The sequence below is a fragment of the Dipodomys ordii genome, unplaced genomic scaffold (assembly GCF_000151885.1).
Source record: "Dipodomys ordii isolate 6190 unplaced genomic scaffold, Dord_2.0 Scaffold32, whole genome shotgun sequence".
Classification (NCBI taxonomy): domain Eukaryota; kingdom Metazoa; phylum Chordata; class Mammalia; order Rodentia; family Heteromyidae; genus Dipodomys; species Dipodomys ordii.
Genome location: NW_012267248.1, coordinates 15,900,386 through 15,927,145, shown reverse-complemented (window position 1 = coordinate 15,927,145; position 26,760 = coordinate 15,900,386). Strand labels below are relative to the sequence as shown.

General features: G+C 39.8%; 1 protein-coding gene across 1 annotated transcript in view; it reads right to left on the bottom strand.

Moving 5' to 3' along the window:
• Bach2 (BTB and CNC homology 1, basic leucine zipper transcription factor 2) overlaps nt 1-26,760 on the bottom strand; it is a 351,502-nt gene that overhangs the window by 324,211 nt on the left and 531 nt on the right. The gene's annotated exons all lie outside the window — the stretch shown is intronic.

Below are 26,760 nucleotides of genomic sequence, written 5' to 3'. Positions count from 1 at the left end.
AGTCTTGGGCTTGCTAGACAGGTGCTCTATTACATAAGCCACACCTTTAACACCTTTTAACCAGTAAGGTCTTACTTTATGCCTGGGCCAGCTGTCTGTGATCCTCCTACATTAGCTTCCCCATAACACTGGGGATGATGGATGTGCATCACTGTGTCCAGCCATTGTGTTTCCATAGTAGCTGGGATAATAGATGTGTGCTACTATGGGTTGAGATGGAGTCTAGGTACCTCTTTTTTGTTGGGCTGGCTTTGAACCATGATCTTTTCATCTCTACCTCTCAAGTAGAAGGATATAGGCGTGAGCCCTCCTACCTGGTTCACAATGCTAAATTTCCAACTTCCACATTGGGATTTTAGCTCCTTCTTTCTAGAACATGGCTGCATTTAATAAACCAGATGTATCTACAGTAATAAACAAAGTTTCAAAACAACTTAGGTGAAAATCTTTTTCACCCAGGTAAAAGTCTTTTCTAACAGAAGCAATTCAGATAGCTTGTAATCAACCATATGTTACTTTCCCAATGAGAAATACTAGTTACCAGGTAAGAAATCTTCCTAATAATGTCAACTTATATGGCAGGTGTTGTGCTCAGGACCTTCGTGTGAGTATTTCCTCATTTTATTTTTTTCTATGACAGGGTGAAGTAGGTAATGTTATAGGTTGTAGATGTAGGGGACAAAGAACTTTGAGGAAAAATGAACATTAATCAAGCACTGCCAGGTGGCACTGTGCCATTTAAGTGTTCTGCAACTTTATAATGTATTAGTAGACCTATCTCACAGAGGGGAAAACTGAGAAGTGTACAGACAGACCAAGGTTGCACCATTGAGAAATGATCCTGTACTCTCTTTGGTCCAGTACAACATGGGTATAACTCCTCTAAACCTGGAGGTGGAACTAAAAACCACTGAGGGGAATAGGTGTAAATAGTAAATATGCCTGCTAGCCACTGAACCCACTAACACTGAGTGGACTCAGTGCCTTAAGGGTACCCAGTAAGTTCTTTCTTAAATACAGAGGGCATGAAAGACAAGCTTTGTGTTTCAATTTAACCTAGATATCGAAGTCAATGAATATAAATCTCAAATATGGCCCACAGCTGCCCCTTCTAAAGATCATATAAAGCAGAAAATACAGAAAAGATAAGCTCCAGAAAGCCACCAGTATTCACTGGCATACTCTTCTCAGCTGTCTTTCTTCTTGTCTAACTGACTATCTGGGAGTACAGTTATACATACAGTTACACAGCCAAAAGACACAAACAATGCAACTATCTATAAATTGGCAAATGGGTAAACAAATTATAGTATATTTGTGGTGCACAATAGAATCTTAGCCAGCTTTTATTGCTTTAGGACTTAATATGGATGATCCTCAAAAGTATTATCTGAAGGGCTTGGGCATAGTGGGTTATACCTATAATCCCAGCTGATTTGGAGTGGAGGTAAGAGGCTGTCTGGACTTTTTTATTTAACTTTGAGGGAACACACTAACAGATTTCTTCTTATGAGGTCTCTAAGCAGCAGTCTTTTTGGGTGTGGTACATTCAGTGATGGGGTATACATTGTTCTAGCATTGGAAAAGTTAGCTATCTGAAAAGCAAAACAAGCAGGTGGTAGGGCACCTGCAGAAGGCTTTGAGTTCAATCCCCAGTACTGCCAGAGTGTAGGATGGGAGGGTGGGGGAGGGGGCTGACATGCTAAATGAAAGAAGTCAGAAATGAAAGATTGCATTTGTAAGATTGTATTTATATGAAATACTAAGAAAAAGTGAAATCATAGATGCAGAAGCAGATTAGCAGTTGCAGGGGGTGAAGAGAGCAGGCATGGGGTTTCCTTTGGGATAATGAAAGTGTTTTAGAACTAGATAATGATGCCAATTGCACAACACAGTGAATGTACTAAATGGCACTGTATTACATACTTTGAGAGTTAACTTTATGTCACATGACTTTAGCTCAACAGGAAACCTGTACAAATGAGAATACACTCCTTCAGTATATGCTGTACAAAGCCACACACAGGCCCCACCCTGGGCCCTTTTTACATTACACACAAATAGACAGATGGATTTCCTGTAAGTAAGCTGACTTTTGAAGAAAAAAAATGTTAGAGAAAAAGAAAATGAGAACTAAGCCATCTCAAAAAAAATCCAAACTTAACACACTTAATGTTCTTTGTCCTCTTCTTATCTCCTTTATCCAGCTAGAACAATGCATACCCCATCACTGAATGTACCACACCCAGAAAGACTGCTGTTAAAGACCTCATAAGAAGAAATGTTAGTGTGTTCCCTTAACATTAAATAGAAAAGTCCAGCAGGCCTTTAAACATTTCAGAGAAGTTCAAACCCAAACAACTAGGGATCACTTTACTATCACAGTGAGAAAAATGTTTAAAGATTTCCAGCATTAACAGTGATGAGACAAGCAGGTGTTCTCATATTTTGCTGGTGGGAGACTCTATTGATGCAACATTTTTGGAATGCCATTTGGCATTATCTTTGACTCAGCTTTTATGAACTCACCTTTCAGACACCAAATAGATATGTGAGAATTTATTTTCAGTATTGATGAGAGTGATAAAAACCTAGAGCGCTTCTGTACGCTGACATATGGGGGCAGTTAACAAATTATGGTAGAACTATAAATAGGATTTAGGCAGCTTCTTTACAAGAAGCACTAGCAGGGTACTGGTGGCTCGTAACTGTAATACTAGCTACTAAGAAGGCTCAGTTCTGAGGATCACAGTCCAATGTCAGCTAGGAGTAAGAAGTTCATGAGACTCTTATTTCTAATTAGCCAGCAAAAAGCTGTAAGTAGAGGTGTGGGTCAAGTGGTAAAGTGCCATCCTTGAGTAAAAATGTCAAGTGAGAGCACAAGGCCCTGAGTTCAAGCCTCTGTACCACACTGGCATGTGCACACAGATATACACAAAATGAGGAAGGAAGGAAAGAATGAAGTAAGGAAGGGAGGGAGGGAGGATGGGAGGGAAGGGAGAGAAAGAGAGAAGTTTTATTATTTTTGTTTTTTTGCCAGTCCTGGGGCTTGAACTCATGGCCTGGGCACTGTCCCTGAGCCTCTCAGTGCTCAAGGTTAGTGTTTTACCACTTGAGCCACTGCACCACTTCTGGTCTTTTCTGTTTGTGTGGTACTGAGAAATTGAACATGCCAGTGCATGCCAGGCAAGCACTCTACCATTAAGCCACATTCACAGTCCAGAAAGAAGTTTTAATAGTAAAAGATTAAGTCTGTTAAATTTATTTGGACTATATTAACATCAAAGTCTTATAAAAAAGATGCTAACTAGATTATAATAAAACTTTCTGGTAATTCAAAAAGATTACTAACCATTCAAGGTAAGTGATTGGCAACAATAAATTCTATTTAAAAACTGAAGTCTAAAAGAACTGAAAAATGAATAAAAACCTATACATCATCCCAAAAGACATTTTATCATTTACCAAAACTGTAAACATGAAGCAAAACCATCTTGGCTTCCATTTTTCCTCCCTTCTCACACTTTTGACTGAAGGTGCTAATGAGGACAGATGTCAAAAAGCAGGAGAGAAACAAGGTGCTTGGTGGATAGCAGCCACAATTTTTTTCCCAGTACTAGGGCTTGAACTCAGGATATTATACTTGCAAAGTAAGTACTCTACCACATGAGCCATTCCACCAGTCCTAGAGGTAGGAGTTTCATCTTCATGAGCTGACTCTATTTTAAAAAGCTTCACCTGCTGGTATTCTGTTTCTGGCTTTTCTAGATGAAGACTTATTTTCTAGAAGTAGAATATACAAAGTTAGCAGTAAAACTGGCTAAGGAGAAGACAAAAAAAAGAGAACTCAATAGGCTTACAGTTGGAGGCTAAAATAAAAATGATCATTTGTAAATACAAGTTTCATCTCCTCCTTAAAATTTTTAAACTAATGCTCAAGTGAGGTGTATCTCCAAATCTGTAGCTTAAATAAAAACAACTATGACAGACACTGTGGCAGATGAAATGCTTTACATGTCATAGCCGTGATGCTGAAATAAGGGATCCTGGATTCTCACCAAAGAACAATCTGGCTTTGAAAGTTCTGGGACATGTTCTTGTTCTTGTGAGACTTCTGAGAACTTAGAGAAAATGTAGGTTGTTGCCATATAGTTTGGACTTAACATGAAGAGAACTCAGATAAAAAGGAGTTCCCACCCTATGAAGTAACACTATAATCTGGTTGAATTCCTTCTAACCACCAGCAATGTATTCCTTAGAGGTTTTGAAATACATATCCATAGCCCAGGAATAGGACATGTGGTAGGTATCTGTGTGGATTTCTTTATTTTATTTTAATTTTTTTGTCAGTTGTGGCGCTTGATCTCAGGATGGGTGCTGTACCTGAGCTCTTCTGCTCAAGGCTAGCACTCTATCACTTTGAACCACAGCACCACTTCTGGTTTTCTAGTGGTTAATTGCAGATAAGAGTCTCATGGACTTTCCTACCCAGTCTGGCTTCAAACTACAATCCTCAGATATCGGCCTCCTGAGTAGCTGGGATCACAGGTGTGAGCCACCTGTGCCTGGCGACTGTGTGGACTTCTAAAGCATGTACCTCAGTCTTCTCATCCCTCAAATGGACTTGGTAACAGTATTTTCTTCAGAAGTTGTGACTAAGGAAAGACTGGTTAACAGATGGAAGAAACTTGTAGTAATAGCTGGTATACTAACTTAAGCACTCAATCCTAGCTACTTGGGAAGCAGTGATGGGAAATCAAAGTTCTTTTTGCCAGCCCAGGCTAAAAGAAGTTTAGGAGATTCCATCTCAACCAAGGGCTGGGCATAGCACCACACATCTGTTATCCTAGTCACTGAGGAAGCAAAATGGCTGACTGAAGTGGTGTGTGCCTGTCCTTCGCAATGACACAGGGAAGCACAGGTAAGAGGATTGAAGCCCAATCTACCCTGAGCCTAAAAGTAAGGTCCTACCTCAAAAATCATCAATACAAAAAGAGGCTGAGGTAGCATAGCTTGACTGTGAGACCTTAGGTCCAATCTGAACTACTGCCCAAAAAGAAAAAAAAAAGGAAAGGAAAGGAAAGGAAAATGATCTGAAGTAGTTTCTCCAGCACAGTAAACACATTAAGTGTTAATTATAATGGCTCCCAGAAAGTCTGGCCTGCACAGTGTGTCCTGAAACAGATGGCCAATCATTCCTTTGTTATGAAGCTTCCCTCATGCAGAAACACATCTTTTAGAGGCTCTATACAAATTCTACTCATTGCCAAGGCTCAGGTCTAACTCATACCTAGCCAGGGATTAGATGTCCCCAAAGCCAGTTGTTCCTTAGATTATGAAATGTAGACAGAATGCAGTGCTGATATCAGAAGGAACATTGGTGCTGGAACTTGAGGCCTGACTTCACTATGGTATGTGCTTAATGAACCATATACCTGGGGATTTGATGTCTCCAAACTTCAGCTCCTTTCTCTGAAAAACAGTTCAAAATTGTCACTTTTATGAGTTTTCCTCAAAGATGGAAAGGAACAAGGTAAAGCTTCTATGCTATCATGAACCAACGACATCAGCATGTCCCCTGCCTCTGCCCTAAGGACAATACTATGAGAAATTAAAGAGACTCTTGGGAGTTGGGGGGAGGGGAGGATAGCAGATTGACTAAAAGAAGCCTTTTCCAAGTCTAGGAGAGTACTCTAAACAACTCTGTACTTCCATTATAAAATTCATTTTAACATAATCTGCCAACAACATGGCTGATTTTATTCTTGCTCTAAGGAGGGAATATTTTATCCATATAGCCCTTCTCTAACTTTTATATGATATTACGGTTTTCTTGTTGTTTTTAAGATTTGTTTCACAAAATCCAGAAAGTCCATATAGAAGAAGTAGAAAAAAAGAGTTGCCACCCAGAGTAATTTGTAATTTTTTTTAATACTTAAAAAGAGAATTTTAAACCAAACGTTCCACAAGCAAATCAGAAGCAACACAAGATAAAAACGCCAGAGAGACAATCTGGCAGCCATGCCACCAGTATTCAGGTGGCAGCTCCAAGACTTACAAGACCAGCTAAAGGAAGTGGGAGCTGCACCTTTACACCCGCCTCCGCCTGACCACCTGTGGCAGCCTGAGGAAGCCAACAACCCCCACACACTTTCCAGCTGCATCTCCGCCAGCCACAAAGTACGCACAGACAACCAGCCAATGCAGAACATTCTATCACAAGCACCAATGTGAAAAGGGAGAGATTTTCAACTTGAGATGAGTAACCTGTGTTATTTAGATTCTATCACCAAGACCCAAAGCCAAGCTAAGGGGAGATCCCTTGAAACACCCCAACACTGATAACACTACACAAAACATTACAATCAGATTCTCGGGGCACTTGAAAGGCTGAGGCAGCAAATCCTCTGGTAGTGGGTGAGGTCCAAGTGGTGGTCTCTTGGGGGCGGTAGCTCTTGCCTGTACTGTTCAATGACAAATGGAAATGTCACTGGGTCCCAAAGCAGAGTCCTGTTCCAGGACTTCGAATCAGACTGGACAAAGAACAGACCAATGACCCTATGACCCCACATTGTCCTACACATGAAAAGCCTGGGTTTCATTGAATGAATGGAATTCACATGTTCAGAGCAGTGTTCTTTAAAGGGGTTGCTGCTTCAGAAATTCACAAAAGCCATGGAAGTCAAGTGGAGAGAACAGGGAAAAATTAAGAACAACTGTTTATAAGTCATTTAAAAATTTTTTGTTCTACTTGAATAATTTTTATCACCATGTTAAGCAGCTAAATTAGAATGCACCTGCACTTTATTGTGAGAGAACACACCTGCTCTTCAAATATGACTTGAAAATAATTTGGTTTTCCCCTTTACCTACCTAGGATGCTCTCGTTTTAGATTTAAGCTGGAAAATGAGAAGAAAAGTTGAATAAATTCAAAATCTGTCCGCAGCTTATAAACAAATTATCAATGGACATTAGAGAAAATGTGATTCTTTAACATACTCCCATAACACAAGCTACACCCACTGTTTGGAAGTCAGAGCAGTCTCACATCACCAAACTTCTAACAATATGCAGGCGCTGTCTATAAACACAAGGAATATCTTCTTAGAACAGTTAGGCTGTTAAAAGCCCTGTCCTAAGTTAATATCCCTCTACTCTAAATTAATTGTAATTTACTACTAATCGCATCTCTGATGTTCTTTGGCCACTGAGGTCAAAGTAACTATAGCAAAATGTTTCACATATTACCATTTCACATGTAACTATACAGAGCCACTTTCAGTTAGAGCCTCAAAAGTGGAGGTTGTCTTTCTCTGACTGGTCCTCCTAAGTCTGATAATACTTATAAGTATAACTAGTTACACATCTTTTTTTCGGTGCTGAGGAGTGAACCCAGGGCCTAGAGTACTTGAAAAGTACTCTAGCCTAGTCTTTTCCCCAGCCTTTAAGATATACATCTTTAAATGATCAGTTAACGCTAATAAGCTTTAAAGGTAGACACTGAAGTCTTTTGTGCTGACAAACCCAAAGAACCACATTTCCTTCAGACAGGATGCCTTTGGGTAAAAGTCTGACTTAATTTTTTTCTTCTAAAAAAACAGGTTATGGTATCTGTAATTGCCCCCTCTTTTTTTTTTTTACAAGAATGTAAATTCTACTGCCTGTAGATTTACCCAAAGCAAGAGAGGAAATTTCTGTATGTTTTTGAGAACTATAGTTTTTATTATAAATTCTAAAATGGAATTTCCTGCCATTTGCCCCATCCCCTATTACCCTGGTAAAATGGCCATCCTGGAACTAAACTCATCTTAATTTCCCACCATCATTTGCAAGAACTTCTCTTGGAGGGGAAAAAAAAAACTATAACCATAAGAGACACCTAAGCAATGTAAATTCAGTATTTCAGAGTTAGCTCCTCTAAACTCTTTCAAGATGAAAGATTTTTACTATTTCCCATTCATCTTCTCTTCCAGAAATGTTAGGGTAATAAAAGTCCTTTGCCTTGGATCTTTCCATAGTGTCTGTCTTAATATATTTTGATACAGCATTTGAGAGATTAACAGTTTCAATCATTCACTCTTGTCCTCAAAAGTATATTACAAGGTAAAACTTCAGCCTCATCTACAAGAAAAGCTTAAAATCCATGCTTCTTAAAAGCATCTAATTAAATTATGCTTCTTCTGTAATTCCATCCATATATAAATAAAAAACAAAAATGCACATAAATGCACACTTGTGTTCAAAGATATGTTCTTGAATGTTTGGTGGCAGTGCTATTCACAATGGCCCCAAATGGAACACCATATAATGGATAAACGCGGGGTGGGAGTGGGGGTGGCAGAGGGGGGTAATACAGTCATGTAATGAAATGCTATATAGCATGGAGGATCAAACATTGACATCAACCAAAATACACAACATGAATGAATCTAACCGTTTCATTCATATTATTGAATGAAAAATATCTTATAGCTTGTGCTATATAACCACTTATATATATAAAGTTCAAAACCTGGCAAAGGGGCTGGGAAGATGGCTCAGTGGTAGAGCACTTGCCTTGCATGCCTGAGGCCCTGGGTTCGATTCCTCAGCACCACATAAGCAAAAATGAAAAAAGCTGGAAGTAGCGCTGTGGCTCAAGTGGTAGAGCGCTAGCCTTGAGCTGAAGAGCTGAGGGACAACACCCAGGCCCAGAGTTCAGGCCCCACGACCAGATCCAAAAAATAAAAAAAAAAAACCTGGCAAAGCAAATTGAGGCTTTTACAAATCAAAATAGTGGTTGTTAGAGAGAAGCTGAGGGAGAACTAGAGTGTAAAACTGTTCTGTGTCTTCATCTGTGTCTTCAACAGCTGGTGAAATCAGGGTGTTCACTGTGTGAAAATTCACCAGTATGATGAATGTGTGTAATATACATATTTTTCTTTATGCATATTATCATTCAATTAAAGAGTTAAATTAAATTAGCTATTTCTTGCAAGGAATTTATTTACAGGTATGAAAACTTAAGTGGCTCATCATAGTAAAATGGACTTTTAAGAGCTGGCTTGAATTCCAAATTTCACCATTAATTATTCAATCTTTGTTCCCAGTTTCCACTCCTGTAGAATAAAGCCAACAGAGAAGATCAAATGACAGGATAGTTAATGTCTGTGAAGTAAGAAGGATGTACAAAGGCTTGTCACAATTGCCTAAAATACTGATAAGAATATTTTAAAATTATAAAATTCTATTAAACTTAAGTGGTGAGCTACTATTAATTTTTTACTATATATAGAACTGCCTAATAATCAAAGGTACACAACAAATGTTGTATTGTTAGTGTATTATTGTATTATATAGTAAGTATATTATTATTCTAAGCAAAGTTAAAGCATCCTGACCAACCTCTAATCTGAGATGTTGATAATGAAATCTTCCCATCAGATGTTGCCTTCTCATTGTATTTCTTCCTAAGTCCTTCTACTTAGGTATCTTGTACTTTCATTGCTCAGTTGTTCTGATTTCCCACTTTTCTCACCTTTCCCTCTCCATTGCTCCCATCTCTGCATCACGTCCTGCTTCTCTTGTGAATTTGGGCCTATCCTCTAAAATCCTGCCTACTCGTCAGAATCTGATCAAGCCATTCTTCCTGGAACACTTTCCCAGGTCATGGGGACCGTTTCTTCCTCAAAAACACCTTTTCATTAGTGCCTCTTCCATCTGTCTGCTGGAACAACTTTGGATTAGAGCAATGAACGGCTATTTCTCTCCCAAACCATGATTTAACAAGACATAGGCTTAGATCATGCCTCCCCAGGAGGCTGTATTTTTCCCCTAAAAACAGGAGTCTATGTAACACTTATTGCAATCCTGTGCAATACCTTGCACATTGTAGGTATTAAATGCTTGCTAGCCAATGCTCTTTTTGTGAGTACAAGAAAGCAAGTGTCTCTAAAAGTAGGACAAAGGTGCAGACTATGATTTCTCCTTACAATAAGTGGGTTTGTTGGTATCTCACCTCTAAAGCCTTCTGCTAAGCTCTGATCTTCTTTCCTCTGAGTGCTTGCAATCTCTAGTCTTTAGATTCTACACCAGCACTTTGAAATAGAAATATGTGTAATTTAAAATTTCTAGTAGCCATATTTAAAGTAAGAGAAATAGGCCAAACTGTAATCTTTCTACTTGCCCCTATTGTATGCAAAATACTACCATTTCAACATGCAATCAATATAAGAAAAATGATTCAAAAGTATTTTATGTCCTTTGAAATCTAGTGTGTAGTTCACATTACATCTCAGTTTGCACTATAGCCACATTTCAAATGCACAAAAAAAACCCACATGTGATCCAGTGACTGTTATATTGAATAGTTCAGGCTAGAGCTCAGGCCATCTCAGAAAAAAAAAATATATATATATAAGATCTGATAAACACTAGCAATTTCTAGTAATGTTGCTACATTTTTCTCGTAAAATCAAAAAATAAAGTTGGGCTTGGTGGCGCTTGTCTACCTACTTAGGAGGCTGAAATATGAAGAAATTTTTGTCTATGCCTGCCCAGCCCCCAAAAATAAAAAATTGGGGCCTTATCTCAAAAGCCAAGCCAGACATAGTAACTCATACTCAAACCCCAGCTATTTGGGAGGTAGAGGCAGGATGATTGTGAGTTTGAGGCCAACCTAAGCAAAATTAGTAAGAATCCTATCTCAAAAAATCCTTTGTACAACTAAAGACAATTTTTAATTATTATAATATAACATAAACAAAGGTCTGGATCATGGTTCAAGTCCTAGAGCACTTGCTTTGCAAGAATAAGAACAATCTCTAGTACCACAAATAAATAAATGTATAAATATATATATATAAATAGTATATGTCAAATGATTGTTTAATTGTCATCGGATTCAATGCCAATCTCACAATCCCAGTAATTAAAATGGCGATTAAATAAAATAAACTGATGCAACAGTATTTCTAAAAATAAACTTACAAAATATAAAAACAAAAACAGTTTTAGGATACCTCTAGAGTCAAAAAGCTATAAACTCTGAGAACATGGGACTTCGCTGTTCCTGTGATGCCCTTCCCAGAGCACGGAGCCAAGAGCTTTGTATATAGGGGTGCTAAGAGACCCAGGGTAAATGAATAAATGAATGAAGCAAAAAAACACAAAATCTGACAGAAAAGTCTAGCCTTCTATCCTACAGTAAGTAGTTACTATTTTACGTTATTAGCTATTGTAACACTTGTTCCCAATCATTTATGGGTTAAGAAATCAAACCCTGAAGAATCTCATTAAGACAGAGTTTAATCCTATAAGAAGGGAGGGAAACTTTGCTAAGCTAAAAGTAAAACATTATAATGCACAAAAGTTATTAACATGTCTAAGACTGTAGGGGCCCCTTTGTCACATTTATGGTCACATTTATGGTCACAAAACCTTAACAAGTACCTAATCATGAGAAGTTTTCTCCACTCATTTTTACCATACAGTGAAGTCTACTTCATATCTCATTTTAAGTCATTTAAGACATTTGTGTTTTGGAATTTTATGACTATCACATTAAGTACTAGTTTTGCTATGGACATCAAAGAACAAATGACTAACTACATGAAGGGGAAAAGATTAAATGAATCATGGATTCCACTTGAACTGCATCAGTTAAATATTTAAGGGAAAAAATAAATGAGCTTAAGTTAGTCATATCTTTGAGAGGGGAAAGATAAAATTATTTTACTTACCTGATTTTAGATCCATCTGAAAGATAAAGGGTGTGGTATGGAATTATTATAAAATATTCAATCTTCAAAGGTTCCCACAAGGTCGAAATATGGAATATGTACAAGAAAAAAACAACTATAAAATGCAATGAATTCAGTGATATTTTATTATTTAAATGCTTACTTGAGGTATTCTTAAGAGATACCCAGAACCCTAATCTACTTTGACATTTCTTATAATATAATAAAAAGTAGCCCTGTCAAAGCTTTTAAAAATCTAGCTTTTTTATTAAAATGAAAACAATATTTTATCCTATTTTAATTCTAATAGTAGCTCAAATATATATGTAACCTAACTTTTACATGATAGAAAAATGGACAAATTCATTTAAAAATTCATCAATAAATACTTGTTTGGATTTTAGGGCCTATAATATACTCAGGTGATTTAAATTGTAATGTTGCCATATCAAGTGGTAATTTACAGCTCAATATGCAGTTTATCCAAACAGCATTGATTCTTATGAATTAGGAAAGATCTTAGAAATGTTTAACCAATGCCTCACAAATGTCTGAGAGTATGTGAACTCCATGGAAATCCTGATCAAAGGCAATTTCCGGTTCAGTTTGGATGGTGAGGGGGAGACATATTGCATTTCTTATTTTGTGGATGACACAATATTAGCTTTAAACTCAGAGCCCTGCATTTGCTAGGCAGGAGCTCTGCACTGTGAGATGTCCCAAACCCTTTTTGGCTGTTATTTTTGAAATAGGGTCTTGCTTTTTGCTTGGAAAAATATGAACTACAATCCTTTATTTATGCTTCAACCATTGCCAGGATGACAGGCACATACCACCATAGCCAGTTATTTCTATTGAGATGGAGTCTCATAACTTTTTTTGCATGGACTGACCTCAAACTGGAACTTTATACACGCTGCCTTCCTAAACATGTCACAAATATCAACTAATTTATTCCTCCTAGCAACTCTATCAGGTAGAATTATTTTCCATAATGTATAGATGAGGAAAGTGAAGTTAATAAATTTGCTCAAGGTCATACGTATTACCAACATTCGAGCCCAAATACAATAATTGCTCTTCACAACACAACAATACTGCCTTAAACCCCTTACATATAGTTTTATTAGGTCATTTAAAAATTCCAGACAGTATCCTAGTACAGAATATAGTAAAAGGTGTTTACTCAATCTAATGTTGATTGGGTATTTGGTTGTTTTAATAGTTTTTATGGTCAAGTTTAAGTCAACATTGTTGTTGATATATTTTGTAGTGTATAGGCAAAAAGTTTTTCTTGGATGTATACCTTGGGGAAGATAGCTAGATTATACATTATTTGTAGGGTGGACCTGATTAGAGAATAAGAAACTGGTTTCCAATGTAATTGTGACAAGTTCGACAAGTTCCAATGTAATTGTGCCACTATATATGAGAGCCTATTCATCTATACTCTCACCAACACATGGTATTGTCAGTTTTTAAATGTCTGCCAATCCAGATGGTATGAAATGGTAGGCTATTATGGCTTTATTTGGCATGTATTTGATTATTAATAAAGCGGAACATATTTTATATATTTACTAGCTTTCTTCTTTTGTGAAATGCATTTTTAAGTTCATGAATGTATAGTTATCATTTTTTGTATTACATCTGGCTTTTGCTTATTGCTTCATATACATGCTTTACATATGGTGGACCACAGTATCCTGAGGCCATGTACACTTCCAACTTTTCCTTTAAAAGCTTTCTATTCTTCAACTCTTACTGGCTCTCTTTTCCCAGCTTCTATCATACTTATCTCTGCTCTACTGTCCATTCTGGCCCTGGGCTACAAATTGCTTTATAATTTACCTTGGATATCATCTCCAAGACAGAACTACTAATTTTTTCCAGCCAGGGACTGTAATTTACAATAGTATTAGAGTACACACAGAGAGCTCTGTGTCTAACAGAGAATCTCCAATATATTAGTGATGATTTGTTCAAGAAATAATTTTAAAATCAGAGAACTTCAGAGAGAACTTCATCTACAGGGAAACTGTAAAAAATAAAAACATGTCTCAAATCACAGGACAACAAAAAGCTATAAGAAATTCAAGTGACAGGTTAGGGGAATCTGAATGTTTTGTTTAGTTATCACGAAGCCACAGGTTATGTGTTTGTTTGTTTACTGGTGGCTATGAGAGCCTTGTGCTTGCTAAGAATTCTGCCATTTGAGCCACACCCCAGCCTTTTTTGCTGTGGTTATTTTTTAGATAGTGTCTTTTATTTATGCTGGGGTTGTTTTGGACTACAATCCTATTTACACTTCTTACCATAGTTGGAATGACAGGTACTTACTATGATATTCAACCTTTTCTGTTGAGATGTGATTTCATAGCCTTATTGCACAGGATAGTCTCAAACCACTGTCTTCCTGATCTCTACCTCCCAAGTAGTTAGGATGAGCCGTCAAATGACTCATGGGTGAGTTTTAAAGCAGAAGAGATCAGGGAGTCAATTATTTCATTTACAGATTCAATCCCTTACTGAGTATCCCTTGTTACTGAATATATCTGGGAATAAAAGATAAAAAGAGTAAAGAGTTTTATTTCCAGGTCCAGCAGTCAGGTGCAAAAGCCTCTTGTTCTAATAGGTCTGAGGCAAATGGAAAATGACGGGAACATTTAAAAGTTATGCTGAGTGCTATAGGCTTATACCTGTAATCCTAGCTACTCAAGAGGCTGAAATCTTCAGATCTCCATTCAAAGCCAATCCAGGCAAGCAAGTCCATAAGACTCTCACCCCCAATTAGCCACCCAAAGAAGCAGGAAGTGAAAGTGCCAGCCTTGAGTAGCCCTAGTTCAAGGCCAGTACCAGTGCTCATGCAGGCATGCACGCACTCACTCATGCATGCATGCACACACACACACATGAGCGCGAGCATGAGCGCACATGCACACACACGTGTGCACGCACACACATACACACAGGTTAAGTAATTTAAAAGGTAAATGTAAACATTTAAGTACCTAATACATAAAGGTTCTCAGGTAAGACCACTATGATAAAGACCAAACAGATCACTGATGGTCAGGCAAACTAAAAGAGTAAGAGTGCCCACATTTAGATGCAAAGAGGCTGCAAACTGACCCTCAGCCAGCTGGCCGGGGTGTGCAGGAGTGCTCAGGGCTGCCTTGGATAGTTGGCCAGCTGTAGAAAAGAGGTGGCTCGCTTCTTTCCTGCCCAGTGCTCCTCTCTACTGCCATTTCCGCTAACTCGCATTTTCTGTTAGCCCTCCCTCCCCTTGGAATCCTTTGACGGTGACTCACATGGCAAGAGGCTACTCAGCAATCCCACAGTCCTCCACAATCCACAATAGAGGCTGTGTAGGAGGTGAGCAGCTTGGTGGAGCATGGTCTTGTACCAGTTTTTTCCTTTCTGCGTTTTGGAAGGATTTGCTTTTCAGCCACATTTCCCTCAAAACACACAACGCTGGCAGGAGATGCTTAGTGCACAGATTTCTAAGTGATGAAAGGATCCGCGTTAGGCTCATAAATCATAACGAAACTCAAAACAGTAAGATGAAAAAAGAAAAAAAAACAATAGGGTCATCACACCTACAAAAAAAAACAACTTTATATCTTGGGTGAAATTAAGAGGTCAGAAGCAAAAAAAAAAAAAAAAGCTCAAACTAATATTTTCCGACCTTTCACTAAGAGCAAGGGCTAAAACCACATGTTTTGAAGGTCTTACACTGTTATTATTAGAAATCACAATTCGATTGATACTGATGAGTCATTTGTATCGGCGGAAACCAAGAACTTCCATCAACATCATGTTACCCAGTCACTGCGGCTTTTTCTTTATTACTGGTCAAAGCAGCTTAAGCAGCTTCTGTATGCTGAGAGAGGGAGGGGGGAAGAGAGAGAGAACTCTTCAGCCCATATAAGCTTTTTCTTCCCAGCTGAGCTCGCTTTAATCATCCTTCTCAAGAGAGCTGAGGATGATTTGATCAACTGTGTCATCAAAAGGAAGTCTATATAGAAACCTCAGAAAAGCAACCTTTCACTCTTTCAGATGAAAATAAGCTAAAATGAACTAGGAACGATGCAGAGAAACCATCCCAGAAAAATAAAAGCCAGCTTTTGAATGACTCCAGGGCAGGTGCTTTGTTTTGTTGTTGTTTTTTGCATCAAAAACATGCTAAGGTATAAACAAAAGCTGTCATCATACAGAGACTGGGTCCCTCCCACTCCCTGCCCTGCTTCCCACAGGGACAAGTGGGTCAGGTTTCAGTTACACCAAGAAAGCCTAGGCTAAAGGTTTATGCAAAGTCCTTTCTGTGCTGAGTAGGAAATATGGCATTTCCTTCTCCTGACCCCTTAAAGATTTCTAGACAATCAGTTTCCCTGAAGTGTTTCCAGAAATGTGATTCTCTGTGCAGTCCCAAGAGAGTCAGAAATTTGCCTTGTTTTCTATCCAACAAGTAGAAGGCTGTGCTAGGCTACAGAAAGGAGAAGGGCACCCAGCTCAACAGCCAGGAGCTCTGAAAACAGCTGGCCCAGGCCCCAGCCAAAGCTCACAGGATGGCTGCTACCAGGACAGTTTACAGGGCGGCCAGCTGAGTGCTGTAAGGGCAGCCAGTGAGTCAGCAGACGCTTCCGGAAGGAAATTGCTGACATGCGAAAATGACGTGCATACAGAAGATGCACACACCTACCCAGCGGACACAAAAACAGTGTGCAAGAGAATCAGCCACTGGGATCCTTTTTACTGCAGTTCCCGCATTCCAAGGTTAGACCAAAAGCCAAATAATCCATGCTGAAAAAGAAGTAACACTAATAGTAATTAATATTGGTAATAAACAAACACCTCACTCTCAGCGTTCCAATGTTAGCAACAGCTGCACTCAAATCTCATGAGCCAGTTAATTTTAACTGGCTCTAATTTGGACTAGATTTAACTGCTTTTCCTCCCTTCTGAAAAATCAAAATAGTTGCCGAATAGACCACAAGAACTGGTAACAGACATGCACAGTTCCTGTTTTTCAGAAGGGACTTATTTTCAAACCCACAATGTCAAGATGCTTAACATAAGTGGAAATTTAAATTTCATTCTTTAATGTGGGAGATTTAAACCTGTACACGGATTCAAGTCGAACCCACATTGTTCAATGAGCAAATAAGGAACTTTATGTCTTTTATCTGCTTTCTCCTTTAATAAAGGATCCAAAAGCCCCTAGGAAAACTGGCCATCTGAAGCTCAGAACACATTTCCCACAGTAAAACTATCATGCCCATGAGCTCGCATCCCAGGACAATCCATGGAAACATTTCCAATTTTAAAATGTCAGTGAGAGCTTCCATTTGGAATTCAAAAGGTAGAAAAGGACACCATAACAACATTTCCAATACTAATGAAGGGAAAGTCCTCTTGATTGTGTTTAGAGAAATCTCTAATCAGCAGAGAACAAGGAACACAGTCTTCTAAATAAGATTTGTTTGTTTTGATCTTTTTTATTTTTAACTCACAGTCTCACTAAATAGCCCAGGGAGAACTTGAATTATAATTGTCTTGCCTTAGCCCCTGGAGGTTGAGATTGTATCTTATCACACCAAATTTCTTAGTGAGAGTGTGGTTTGAATGGTTAAATTCACTTTAAAACACATGGTGTTCTCTTACTTTAGCACGAAGTATCATTATGAACTTATTTATATTTATTAGGAGTACTGACGAGGTAAGGGGAACTTTTTTCTTTTGGTTCAAATAAACCTAATCAAAAGTTGGGAAAAGAAAAAAGGAGTAGAAAGTTATAAAGAGGGGATAGTAGAGAGAAGACAGAAATGAAGTTTGGAAGCAAGGGAGACACAAGAATAATTATACTGCAAAGGCAGAGAGAAAGTAGGAACTCGAGATATATCTCCACTAGGACAGTGCACTCCCCAGAAAAAGGTCAGGTAACTGAACCTCAGCAAGACCATGAGGGACAAGTCCAGCAGACAGTTCCATGGGCCAGCACAAGATGGCGCCATCAACTCAACATAGCATGGTTGCCACAGGAACATGTGAAAGGGAAAGGGTGGTATGGAAGGCAGTTCAGACTCTTCACAGCTAGGTATTCACAAATAATTCTATCTAGAATAAGCATAGTTCCATTAATTAATCCATCTCCCCTAACATCCAACTGCTGCCACATGCTAATAGTTTGGAGCACACCAACTTAGAAATAAGTTTATCAACTCAGTTCTTAGCAATGAAATTGTGGGGAAGGAAAGCAGGGTGATGTTGGATCTCCCCCAAATTTTAACATTCAAGGATGACAGAGACTTTTGAGGTCACTGCCACGGACCAAATCCCTGATTCTGGACCACATGGCTTTTCCCTGAAATTTTGTTTAGATGTCATATAACACACGGTCTTCCTACACAGGTGACAGATGTATCACTAAAATCTGATATCTGCCTTTTATATATTGGCAGGGTGAACTCAGCTTGAACTCAGGGCCTCAAACTCTTGCTTAGCTGGTTTGCTCAAGGCTGTTGCCCTATCACTTGATCCATACCTCCAGTGGTGGTTAATTGGAAATAAAGGGGGGGGTGGAGTGCAAGGTGGGGGGAGATGGGAGGGCAGGGATGGGAAGGGGAAACAAAGGAGGAGGCAATAATGCTTGATAAGAAATGTATTCATTACCTTGCTCATGTAATTGTAACCCCTCTGCACATTATTTTCACAATAAAAAAACTTATTAATAAAAAAATCTCAGCCTCCTGAGTAACTAGGATTACAGGTTTGAGCCACTGGTACCCAACATGTCTTTTATACTTTTGAATATTACTGTGGTTTGTAGCTTTGAGTCAGTTTGTCTATTCTCTCTGCCCAACGTTAGGTTTATGAACAGCCCTTTTTCTTTATTGAAACATGCACTCCAACTACTCAGTTACCACTGTGTGAAATAGTACTGTGAGAGATTCCCACTTTGAGAGTTTTTCTTCTTTACCTTTGTTTCGTATTAATATGCTCACACCTCAAAGAAGTCATGTACTGGGTATGCACAGCTATTCATATCCTAGTATAACGGTGCTCATAAAACCCTCTTCTTCTGAGATTGGATTTGAAAGAGAAGGACAGGAATTAGTTAAGGGCATTGTGTGGTAAAAGACAGGACAGCACAAAGCTTAGGAAGCAAGGACAGAAATAGAACTTGGGATAAGTGGTAGCAAACCTTGCTTCCTTACAATTAAGACAAGGACCAACCTCCCTGATGCTCATCTTCCCAGAGGGATGCATGGAAAGTAAGGGTTAAATTGCAGTATGGCTACATTTTCCTTTTGCTGAATGGGTAATAATATCTTTTGCAGTTAATTTCATTTTTTTTCAGTTTGACTCTTAAGGGCTTATTCATTTGCATAATATGGAATCTTGAGCCCATATAGATATTCTACAAATCAATGCAAGTAATTCTCACACTAAATCAGCAGCTTTAATTTAAGCTCATCATTGTTTGCATAGAAATCTTTATGCACTCATCTGCTTGATTTTTTTAATCATTTAAAACCTCCAACACTGACACACTAAGCATCTCCCCATTTAGCCATCTCAAAATTTTGATCTAAATGCTAAAAAATAATCACAGTACATTCATTTGTACATTTGATCATTTCCCATACTGGGTTTTAGAAATATGCTTAATGTTTAAGCAGCTCCCAAGAATAATGCCTCTTGACTAAAGATGACAAGTTGTTGTCCTGCAGAACTAAGCTGAGTAAGCTTTTTGAACAGTGACCCTGTAAACCCAAGGTAATTAGGGGTCACTGCCAAAACAAATGTCTCCCTGAGTCCTTCAGACCCATTCAAATCTCTGGTTGGGAGTTGCAACATAATAATCTGCCAACATAATCTCTTCCTGAAATTGACTAGAATGAGTACAAAGGTTACTTACTTTTATCTGTGACTGGTAGTTAGTATTTCCAATTAGAAGATCTACTGGAATTGGTTCCTATAGCATTGTTCCTCTAGCATAGAATGCTCTACCGACTAGAGGAATACTCTCTTACATGCTCCCCCCCCAACCCTCCCCTGCTCCACTGAAAACAGCAAAAAGCAAATCCTTCACTTAACAATGGAAGAGTCTGACTACAGATAAGCCTTGGGGACAAAGCCATTGATTCATGATGTGTCTACTTTATGTCTTCTTTCTCATGTCATCACTTTCACTTTCTGATCCTTGAATGGACTAGAGATATGATCAATCAGGTTCCTTCCTTGAGAAATTATTTTTCAATATTTTCTTTCACATAGATGCCAACAAAGTATCAAGTATTTTAGAGTGAGATGGCCTACTTTTCCTCTTTTGAGACCTGTTACTTAGACAAAGAAGTGGGGAGGGAGACATTATATATATCGTGATGGTTAAAAGTACCTGCTCTAGTAGGCAAACATCTACTGTCCAATCCCAGCTCTCTCACTCATTAGCTGGGTGACATGGGAATTCAACTTCTAATGACAATACTTAGCTCTGGGCTGTTAGGAGGATTGAACTAATGTAAGAAACACACAGAAGCTCTTTGGCTGTCATCAAATAAAAAGAAGATTCAGGAATCTTAGCAATAGTATAGTGAATTTATTTTAAGTAGTTACACTCCCAACATTCCTAAATTGTGCTTCCAAGAAAGATCTAAGTAACCATGTTAGATCTGTAGAGGATGAAGATTCCCCCGCTCTGGGAATAGGGGGATTTAGACAAAAGCCAAACTCAGTTTCAGTTAAGATCCTTGCTTAGGGGCAGTATCTATGGAATTTATGATCACTCAATTATTGCCCAAACCACCTACATATCTTCAAAGTAACAACATTCACTTGCACTTTCTCTAAGTACAAAAATGAACTAAATGGTACTTTGGGCAATTAGCGATTCTGTCTAAAGACTCAGGTAAATAAATCAATTCTGGACTCTGTTAAACAAGAACCATTATTTGCCAAAATGGCCCCAGGGGTAATATGGTTTATGCAATACTCCAAAGGGGCAAGGAGAGTAGGAAATTAATAGGATTAGGAAGCTACTGGGAAAAGCAAGCCTCATGATTTAAAGTGAACCTGACTGAAGCTCACTCCTCAGTTCCTGGTAGGTGGGTGGGGGTCCCCAACCTCCCACCTAGTCAAATTCCCTTCATCATACCTTTCCTTCACAGATGTGTGTGTAGTTTTTAGGACTTAAATTCAGGGTGTAGGTGCTATCCCTGAGCTTTTGTGCTTAAGGTTAGTGCTCTACCACTTGAGCCACAGCTCCACTTCCTACTTTTTGGTGGTTCATTGAAAATGAGAGTCTAAGGGACATTTCTGTCTGGGATAATAGTGGGGATTACAGGTGGAGCCATGGGTGCCTTGCCACAGATGTTTTAATGAGCTCACCTGTCACTAACTGGCTAATGCCATCCTTTCTACTTGATGATGGGCTTCATGAGTCACCAGGATTGAGTGTGTACCCCACTTGCAACTCCAGTCAGCTAGCATTGATAAGATGCTCAGTCTGTATGTGAAATGAATGCATGAGACATCAGTTTCTACAAAACAGCTTTTCTGGATGCTTTTTGGTCCATTTGTAGCATTGACAAGAGACAGAATGGGATGAAAATCAAAGCTGCCAGGGATCTGTGGACATTTGTAAAGTTAAAAATGCAGTTTCATTTTGTCTTCATACTTGTGAAATAAAAATCCCCATGCTGAAGTCTTCCAAATTTAAGCACCAAAGCAAAGGCCTAATTAAGCCTTCTATAGGCAAGAATATGGTCTGCAGAAAAGTCTTGCAGGATTTGCCTAAAGAGGGCCATAGAGAAGAGATGACTGAGCAAGTCTTGAGTGATGGGAAACTTGGAAACTCCAATACCTTCTTCTGAAAGACACTGGGAAGTTGAACACATGCCAGCCACAATCTTAGGAACAATGGAGAGAATAATGAGAAGTATGAGGGCTAGAAAGCGGGGGGGTTTCAATGCTGGGGAAAGGAGGAAATGAAAGCTGACACAGAGGTGGGAGGAAGCTGGCAACCAAGCTCAGGCTCTCAGCATATAGCAGCAGCATGTCATACAGCCCTCAGGAAGAGAACAAAAAGGTCAGGGAGGAAAAAGACACATCTCAGAAGCAAAGGACAAATCATTATCAGGCTAAGGAACAAAAGAGAAGTCAACCAGGGGAATATACTGCAGAAGCATGATTAGGAAGTCACTGGGGAAGACCCAGAGGCATTTTGGCTGTAATTCCAGTGACTAGAACAAACTAGGATGTGAATGCTTTTAGATGGGGAGATTTACTATTTTGGAGGGAAAACAGCTCAAGGAAAAGCAAACACTAAACTCCTATTCGATGTTTAAAATAGTGCCATTAGTAGAAAGAGAGTCAATTTACATATTCTTTAGAAATAAAATTGTCCTTGATGTAAGAACATGGTGGTAAAATTATCAGGATACCTTCTGATTTAATGGAGTAGCATGTTCATAACAAGAGTAAGTTCAAGTTCTAAGTAGATACTTAAAATTAACAAAGGAAAAAAGGGGGAAGTTTGAAGGAAAACCTTTAGTTAACAAATACCTTTTCTATAAAAATATCTCTCAGGTCAAAAAGAAAAAAAATGGTCAATTATGTTTCAAGCAATCTTATGGAGATTACAACATATTTAGTTCATAGCAAGTCTCAATTTTGACTATTTTAAGCAACTTAATGGAGTTTACAACATGTTTAGCTCACAGCAAGTTTCAATTTTGACTTGACTAATTTGTAAATATTTGCATAAAATTTAAATATTTATTAAACATATTGTCATACATTGTCACCGACCATCCAAAACTCTTTTCCTCTTCCCCATTGCTTTGATGTTGCCTTTTTTTTTTTAATATGGCTCTGCTTCTCATATGTTTTGCCAAAGAAATTTCAATGTTTGCAGTCAGCACTAACTCCTGAACTTCAAGTGCCTCTAGTGGGGCCCTATGCCACAGGAGCTTCTTAAGTATCAATCTGGGGCAGGCAGAGGAATGGAAAGGCAGGTGGACAGTCAGGTACCTAAACCTCAGATGTTGATAACCATATCATGTTTTGTACTGGCCACTGTTCCATGGATGTGAAGACAGGGACCAAATTTTTACTATGTTATGGCCCTATGTGCTAACCACACTCAGAGATACATTATAGATCCAGCCTGGGAAAGCCACTCAAAAAAAAAAATCACACATTGCATTCAACAAAGTTCTGATTAGAATCATACCATCTTGTAGAATCGCCTTCTTCACAGGGCTCCTCTAATTTGGCTATGAGGGTAGTTAGCACTATCTGACACATTGTGAATGCTCAATAATGCGAATATGTTGTTTTTAATGTGTTCTCTAATGTTAAACTCACATGGAAGTCTTCAGACATTAAACATCCATGTTACCCCAACTAGTCAATAACTAAATAGAAGGGGTCGGTTCAAAACTGGACTATTTATCCACAAAGGGTAATCCTGTGTTCATGGTACATAATCTTTAACCTTTCAGGTTGAATTCTCTCTTAAAGAGAAAGATTTCAATCCCTGAGAAGACTCAGTGTTGGTTTAGACTTTTGTTTTACTTAAATCTATTTTCTTAACAGTTGTAACCATCCATTTGGTAGAAACTCACAAATTACTCACCAGGTGCCTACCTTTTAGAAAATAGCTAAATCTACAAATATTAAACAATAAGATGATCTGGGCTATTCAGTGGTGGGAAATGGGCCATCTGCAGGCCAGCTCTAGCTTTTATATGTATCGTCAGCCAACATTTAAGAACAAATTTTGGGCTAATATTTTAAAATAAGGTATTCCACAGGGGAAAATAATCTAGGTATGTAGTTCCTTTTGGGAAAAAAATCATAAAATGCGGTAAAAACAAAGCTAGCATTACCACCAATTCCTGCCTGGCAACAGTTGGCAACAATAAATACTATAGCTTGGTAGTTACCGCATCATCAAGACCAGATACATAATTTGTGGGGTGCAATAAAAATAGAAATGAGAGCTCCCTTGTTCAGGAATTTTAAAAAGATCTAAAGGTAACAACAATAGAATGTTAAAGGAGGTATGAGCTGAAAGGGGCAAAGTACAATTGTTTTAATCTATGCTTGTGAAACTGGTCCTGCTCCTTACTCCTAGATAAACAGCAAGGTGACTTTAAGTATTCTCTCATTCATTTAACAATCAAGCCAGACATATCCCTAGAGATCTGAGGTTCAAATCCTATAGCAGTGGAGCCAAACAGCAGATCCACTGGGTTCTCTTTCTTCCTTGTTAAAGCGAAATCCACACCAGAGACACTGAGAGTTAATCCAAGTAAAATTAAACTGCTCCCAACAATACAGATTGGTCTGAGCCCTTTTGTTGGCATCACAGAAGCCTCCATTACAAATTCTGAAGAATAGCTCACAGTTGCTAATGAATAACTAAGTCACATTGGCTGTATGGTGGGCCCAGAAGCAAAGGGCTGGCCTAGGAGAGATTTGAACATGAACCTGACCATCTGGCTCACTGAGACTCACTTTGATCACAAAATGAATTGCAACAAATTGGAAGAGCACATGGCTAGAGTTAATTGTCTCATCTGTAATCTGAACCTACTTTTAAGCAGTTATTATTACCTTCTATCAGGTGGAAACGTTTCCTACCATCACGGCAAAGTGCATTTTCCTGATGAACTGTAATGGATCATTAAATTCCATATCTGAATAACAATACTCTGCACTTATTCTATGCCTTTCATCCTGGGATTTCAAGGCAGTTTGCAAATAATTAAGCCTCTCACACAGCAGCCAGAGGTGAGTGGCTGGAAGGGAATTGCCTGAAGATACTGAGTCAAAGGGCATAATTCAATAGAAAGAGAATAAATGGCTTCTTCCCAGGATTGGCACTATTGAAAATGAAAATTTGAAGATCTCCATTCCCTTCATCCTGTCTCATCCTTCCTGTCTCATCCTGTCTCTTCTTCTTTTAGGCAGATTCTGAGATGTAATCTACAAAAAAACCCACACAAACCTGAGCAATCACTAACAAGGGTGTTTATAATTTAGCTATGAGTTCAGATATTTGTATGCATGAGGAAAATGTATTTTTCCACATAATCCTAGCATACACATCAGACCGACATTTCAACCCAGCTGCAGATTAGACAGATATTAGAAGAATTCAGCACATTTGTGACTACCAAATGACAAGCCTGAAGCCTTCTAAAATCCAAATGAAAATATTAACCAAAGTATTTTATTCCATGATTGCATGCTCTGGGTACCCATCCCCCCCCCGTGTGAATGCAAGTTTCAGGATTAGCAAATAGTATCCAAATGAGCAATTAATGTATTTTAAAGACTAGAATCCTTGAAGGAGAAAACATTGTCACCATTTCAAAGTTTTGTGCTGAAATTATAAACTCCTGAAAAAACCCTGCATTTATAATGGAAAGGGTGACAGACTTTTCACTGGAGCCGTTTGAATGCAACACTGTAATTTAGCACTCTCTCTTACAAGCTAGAGACTAATTCCACCAAGATGTCATTTTTGACTCACGTTTATTATTACCTGCAATAATGAAAACTGCCGTTTACTCGAGAGCTGCCGGAGAACCAGGGTGGGGCGATCTCACATTTTAAGCAAGAAGCCCGCTGCCTTACGGAAATAGCCCGCTTAACCAAAGCGGCAGCCTTGCAAGCTCAGCTCCTGTCAGGCCAGCCAGAGCCTTCGCAGCTTCCACGAGCCTTTCCTCCACATTACATTGTAATGATCTGAGGAAACCGTTATCAGAGTTAACATCTCTAATTTTACTCTAAACAGACAAAGACCCAAAAAAAAATCTCATTAGGCATCATCTCCGCCAAGGTTCCCACTAGGCAGGAAAGGATTTTTTTTTAAATCTAAAGTAATTACCCTTTTTAGTTAAATACACTCAACAGATGAAATTCACTCCGCGTGAGAGACTGCAGCACTCCGCGGCGAAGGTGAGAGCCTCGGAGGACCGCCGAGGCTCGCCACCTGCGGGCCCCGCGGACAGTCTGCAGCCTCCGTTTGGCTGGGGGGGGCGCCCTGCTGCCTCTCGTTTCTCGGTGGCCACGGGTGGCGGCGACAGTGACTGAGGGAACAGGCAGCCAGGTGCCCCTTCTCCAGTCACCAGCCCAAACCACCTGGACTGTGGCCTGGCGGGAACTTCTTCCAAGTTGTCAAACTCTCATACTTACATGCCAGAGCTTGCTGGGGATCCCTTGTGCGCCCACGACCCCCCAAAGCCGGGAGTTCAAACGCACCTTCAAACAGACGCACCCTGCCCTGCCCGCTTCCTCCAGGCTCCAGACCGAGGTCGCAGGGATGCTCGCGCGAGTACGCTCGTGGGCATCGCACCTGGGACAAGCCCTCTGCGGCCCTCGGCTTCGGAACACCCACTCGTGAAGACCCGCCGTGGTGGTGTGTGTGTGTGTGTGAGGTTGGGGGGGGGGAGATCGAAGGGGCGCGTGAAGCTACGGGCTCGGAGACCGCAGTGAAGGTTGTGGGTGGGTACCGCGGGACGCTGGGGCGAGCTGTCACTCAGAAACCGGGAGCTCCCGGCGCCGAGCTCGGTGCACCGCGCCTACCCCACGCTCCGGCCGGCCCTGGGCTAGAAGGAAATTCCACCTGGGTCTGCAACCCGCGCGTACCCGGGCTGCTTCCTGAGACCCGAAACTTGAGCTTTGATTCCTCTCCAGGCGCGGTGGTCTGGGCCACCCGGCGGCGGCTTGACAGCCGAGCGCTAAGGCGCGGCGCCCGCGCGGTCGGCGCAGCAGCGCCGGTGGCGGATGCGGTGCACGGGGAGGAGGCCGTCCCGCCGGCCCGGAGCGGCGCGGGTTTCGCGGGCTAAGGGACCGGGACGCCCCGGCTTCTTTCGGTCCGGGGAATGTGGGGGTAGGGGAGGCGGGGGCAGGGCCGTCGGTCTGACAGCTGCTCGGGCTCCCGCGGACGCGCGCCTCCCTCCAGCCCGCCCTCCCCACGCCTGACTTATTACCCTCCGCTCCTCCTCCTCCCGCCGCTGTTCC